Below are 6,000 nucleotides of genomic sequence, written 5' to 3'. Positions count from 1 at the left end.
CAGGTTTAGGAGTTTATTACAGGAAGGAAAGGGGGTATGTAGACAATGATTTTACACATTAAGTTTAAGATACCTCTAAAATACACAGAACAGATATTCAGTAGGCGTTTGTGTAGATGTGTCTTCAAGAAAGAAGTCAGAGATGTGGGAGAATATTTAGCATATAAATAGTAATAGCATTCAGTAAAAGATTTAGATAAAACCTCACAAGATGAGTGTGCAGAGTGAGAAGGGAGCGCCAATATTTAAAGGGACATTAAACAAACTAAGAATATCAAGGAATAAGAGAGATAAAGGCAAAAGAGGTAGCACAGACCTATGTAAAGAGTAGCATTATGGAAGTTAAAATAGTGGAAAAATCCAAGACTGAAAGAGTAATTAACTGCTTTAAATATCTAGACTGAACTCGAACCACATAAAGCTCGTGTTGAGTATGTCATTGGTGACTTTGGGGAGATGGGTTTCAGCTGAGGAGGAATGGCACACAAAAGGATGAATAGGAAGTTTCAACATGTTGGAAGATAAAAATAATATAGATTTCTATAAATAAAGTTAATTTATTAAATAACAAATTATGACTACAGAATTTTCCTACACTTTCTGGAAAACACAATGGGAGAAATGAGAGAGGGAGCAGACATTCCATAGGATTTTATAAAAGAAGTTCTTTCCTTTAAATTTACTAAAACATTTATCTGAAAATAAGAAGCAGACAATTTTATTATGACCAGTAAAACAAAAGGAGAAATGACTTAGACAGGAAACGAGGAGGAAGCCAAGATAAATGAAGGATGCAGTGGGTGTTAGAAACAGCTAAGATGGATGAGTTTAAGATCTCAGAAATAAACATGTTCTCTTTTAAGGTAGCCATGAATGCAAACTGTCAAAGTGGAATAGAAAAAAAAAAAGATATTTGAGCTGAAAAGGTGAAGAACTGTGATTCTAAAGTGGTAGCTTCACAAATGTTTTTGGAATCTCCTAAAATGATGGGGAAAACTAAGGTAAAATACCTCAATTCTGATACCAAACTTACCAAAGTTTGTGGGAAGCCAAAAATAAAGTAAATAAATGATAAAGAGTGGTTTTATTGGAAAGAAAAGATGGCAGCTCAAACAAAGAACTAGAAAATTACTGATCTTATGGTCTTGGCCAAGGGTAGGCATGTTGTAAATGAAGAGGAATTTTCAGTAATTAGGGTTGAAATGGGGGTCACAACTTAGTTTTATAGCCATATTTATGTAAGCTATGCAGGAAGAAAGATGGCCCTATGATGTGTTTAATTATCTGTTAAAAAAAAAGGAAAGAAAGTAATGGTTATCTAAGAGGATATCCATTAGTATAAAACAAACAACGAGCTATTTATTGTCTTATTCTGTTTTATACTGCTATAGTAGAATACCACAGACTGGGTAATTTATAATAACTAGAAATTTATTGACTCATGATTTTGGAGGTTGGGAATTTGTAGACTGAGGTACCACCATCTTTTAAGGGCCTTCTTGCATCATCTCATTGTGAAAGGGCAAAGAGAGGGCAAGAAAGAGAGAGAGAGAGAGAGAGAGAGAGAAAGAGAGAGAGAGAGAGATTGAACTTGCCCCCTCAAGTCCTTTATAATTGGCATTAATCCATTCATGAGGGCAGAGCCCTTGGAACTAAACACCTATCTTTAGGCCCACCTCGCAACACTGTTGCATCGAGGATTAAGTTTTCAACACATGCTTTTGGGAGGACACATTGAAACCACAGCAGCTATACTCTAAAATAAGTTTGCCTCTATTCAATAAAGCTATTATGGTCACTGTTGATTCCTTTCAGAGGTTAGAATTTCCTTCATTCTATTACAATCACGAATTGCTTAGTGATGGGGATATGTTCTTAGTGATGGGGATATGTTCGGAAAAATATGTCTTTAGGCAATTTTGTCGTTGTGTGAACATCACAGAGTGTACTTACTCAAATTTAGGTGGTACAGCCAACTATATGTCCAAGCTATAGGGTATAGCTTATTGCTTTTAGGCTAAAAACTTGTATGGTATGTTACTGTACTGACTGCTGCAGGCAATTGTAAAACTATGGTAAATATTTGCATATTTCCACATATTTAAAGATAGAAAAGGTTCTGTAAAAATCTGGTATAAAAGATAAAATATGGCACACCTGCACCAGTTTTCATGGCACTTATCATGAATAGAGCTTGAGGGCTGCAGGTTGCTCTGGTGAGTCAGTGAGTGAATGGTGAGGAAATGTGAAGCCCTAGGACATGACTGCATGCTGCTGTAGGCTTTATAAACACTGTACACAAACATGCATATCAGCCCAGGCTTACACAGGGTCCGAATCATCAACATCACTGTCTTCCACCTCCATCTCTTGTCTCACTGGAAGATCTTCAGGGGCAGTAACACTCAAGGATCCTGTCATTGCCTTTGATGATACAACAATGCCTTCTTCTGGAATACCTCCTGAAGGACCCAACTGAGGCTGCTTTACAATTAACCTTTTTTTTTTTTAAATAAGTCATTGGAGTGCACTGTAAAATAAGGTTAAAAAGTATACTATAGTAAATACATAAACCAGTTACATATTTATTATCATTGTCAAGTATTACATACTATATAGAACTACATACATACTTGTTTGTGCTATACTTTTATAGGACTGGCAGCACAATGGGTTTGTTTACACCAGCATCACCACAACATGTGAATAATGTATTACACTACGATGTTATGAAGGCTACAGCATCACTAGGTGATAGGAATTTTTCAGCTTCATTATACTCTTATGGGACCACCATGATGTATAGAATCTGTCATTGACCAAAATGTCATCATGCTGTGCGTGACTGTAATATGTACTGACCACTTACTAATGACTCTTGAGTAGTTTCAATAAGTAGAAAAACCTAAAATTTAGTCCAAGTAGTTCTTGATTGAGATTGTTGATTTTCAGAGTTTAGGGGATCCAGGTGGCCTGGTTTATCCCATTATACATTTAGAAGTCACAAGTAGGCTGACTTCTGAAGACTTTCAGACACACTGTTTAAAAATGTTATTGCTAGCAGTAATAATCAAATTTATTCTGAGACTTGATAGAATTCCGTTATACACAGGGGTTGCTGTTAGCAAATTAAAAGAAATTTTTTTATCGAAATCATTATTAACTAATATAATTGGCCTTTTCTATGTTGAGTCTCTTAGTCTATAGATTAATTCCTTTGAATTTTTCTCCTTCTTTTAAGGCAGACACACTATTAAGATAGTCAACCTTCAGACTGTGCTTTGCCATCTGCTTAGTTCAAGTGGTTGTGTGACTTTATCTCTTGTTAAGCTTTAAGAAGCTTTCACTGACATAGTGTTTTAACTATAGATTAAACCCATGAAATTTTCTCCTTCTTTAAAAGCAGGCACACCATTAAGCTATTCAACCTTCAAACTATGCTTTGCCATCTGCTTAGTTCAAATGGTTGTGTGAATTCATCTCTTGTTAAGCTTTGGTAAGCTTGCACCAACATAGCATTTTAACCTCTAAACACAGGAAATGCAACAAACAGGTGAAGATCAACAAACACTGCAGGAAGATTTTAAATGACTAATCAGATGGAAGAAATATCTGAAAGGAGCAGACAGAAAAACAGAATGCCAACTGTTGTAGCCACAAACTTGAGAAGGTGAGAATAGATGGCTGCCTGCCAAGAAATCCTCAGGCCCTGTAAATTCAACGTGTTATTACAAATAGAATCCCTGGTGCACATGGATGTGCACACACACATGTATGCACACACATGAGGAAGCAATGGCAAATTTCTAAAAAGGATTTGTGAAAGAAAACCTATAGAGTTTTGCTGGGGAACTTCCACATCCTAGAATTAGATTAAGATAAAGAGTTACAGAAAATGTTCAGTAAGATATAACAAGCTAGAAAGTGGTTTTTAGAATCAGAAAGAAGAGAGTCAAAGTCTTCCTTCCATCATGAAAGAATTGGTTACATTGCGCAAGTTCTTTCACTTTCTCAGCTTATATTTCCTCAGTTTTAAAATGAGTATTAAGAACAGTTTCTGTGTCTAGGGCTGTTAGGAAAGTTGAACATGGGCATGCAGGAAGGAATTCAACTGAGCTGAACATGGAGGAAGCACTTCCCATGTGCTAGCAATGATCATTTAATGTGATTCCTTTGTTTCCTCTGTACAAATTTCCAAATGTGTTTTACTTTTCCTTTAAAGGACTATCATTAACTCTCAGGTAGGTTTGCCTTGCCTTTCAAATACTGTTCTAGTTTCTCCTTCCCCATGACCCAAATATCCGTATAATTTAGATATTCCTAAATTAGAATTCTCTATTCCTGAGTAAGAAATCCTTTTCCCTGTGTCCAAAAAATTTTCCTCCCCTCTTCCAAGTACCCTCTCTGAGAGGTACTTGGAAGCAAGAAAGCCATCTGAATAAGATGGCACAAGAAAGCCATCTGAGAGTATGGTATAAGGAAAATATTTTAAGAACAAGATCATGAAGAAAAATATTTCAGGAGTCAGATCATATAGGTCTTTGTAAGCCTCTGTAAGCATGGAGAAGCTTATATAGCTTTGGATTTTGCAAAGGAGCATCTATATAATCTAAATGTTTCAAAGATCTCTCTGGATGTATATGGAGAAATGTTAGAAGAGAACAAAGATAAGATCAAGGAGATCATTTAACAGGGTTTTTCAAAAGTTCAGGTGCCAGACTATAGTAGCTTGAGATATAGCAATAAAGATGCTGAAAAAATATCAGATTATTACAAATTCTGGAAGTATCATCAATAGCATTGTCAATGAACTTATGGGATGAGGGAAATGCCATCTGAGTAACTGAATGAAGGATATTATTATTACCTAAAATGAAACAGATTTGGGTGGAGGGAGGGATTTAAGAGAAAGGAGAGAATTGAGATTTAGTTCTGTAAGTTTAATGTAAATTTTTGCCTCTTTCATTTCTAGTAATCCTATGTATTTCCTTTTTTTTTTTTAATTTGCTTTGTCAATTTTTAAGTTTTACTGTAGATAACCTCAAGCTCAAGCTCCTCTTTTGTAAGCTGTTTTTAATCTGTTTCTGCCAAGTCCATTACCTAAAGTATGTATAGTTTTTTGTTTGTTTGTTTTAGTGTTTTTCCTTCATGGTATCTTATTTTCTTGTGCTCCTTGTTATCTTAAGCCATGTGGCAAGAAAATATATTGGTAACCATAATTTGAGGCTTAGAGTGAGTACATGACTTATTCTGCCAGGATTCTGGAGGTAATAACAATGAAGATCAACTTAAACTACATTTAATGCCAGAAGTTCCCTCCAGATAACTCAGTCAATTCAAAATTATGCTGGAATTCCACGTGAGGGACTGTTTTCTTCTATTTTATCCTCTCCCCAAGGAATGAAGTTCTTTGGTATCCTAGGCCATTCTTGAGAAAATCTCTCATTACCCTTCCAAATTTTTATAGGTCTTGAGTTTTGATTGCTGTTCTCATTTTGCACCAACTAGCATGCTCCTTTGCCTCTCTCAGTTTCAAGTTTATCTCCACTTTTGACCCAATAATCTCATATTGTCTTGTAAGATTTCTGTCATTTTTCAGAGGACTTGAAATATTAATATATCTTTTCTACTTCTTTTAACTATCTGGGATTGGGGAAGGAGAGAGATTGATTCAACTACATAATTAATCATTACAGGAAAAAAAGTGGAATGTTTCTTTGTGAATATGAAGGGATTCAATGTCTGTTATACAACTGAGGGGAGAGGTTAAGTGAGAAAGCTCTCAGGGGAGTCCAGTATTGGAGGTATAATTTAGGGAGACATTGACCACTTAAGATGTGAATTTAGATAGAGAAGAGGGCCAAAGGCCAAGGATCAGGGACTCCAGAATGCAGAGGTCAGAATGAGAAAAGGAAGCCAGCAAAGAAAACTAACCAAATAAGAAAAGGAAGCCAGTATGTTTGAAGTAAACCAACATGTCACAGCACAACTAAAGAGAAC

This window comes from Callithrix jacchus, chromosome 6 (genome assembly GCF_049354715.1).
Source record: "Callithrix jacchus isolate 240 chromosome 6, calJac240_pri, whole genome shotgun sequence".
Taxonomy (NCBI): Eukaryota; Metazoa; Chordata; class Mammalia; order Primates; family Cebidae; genus Callithrix; species Callithrix jacchus.
Note: the sequence above shows the minus strand (reverse complement) of the source record.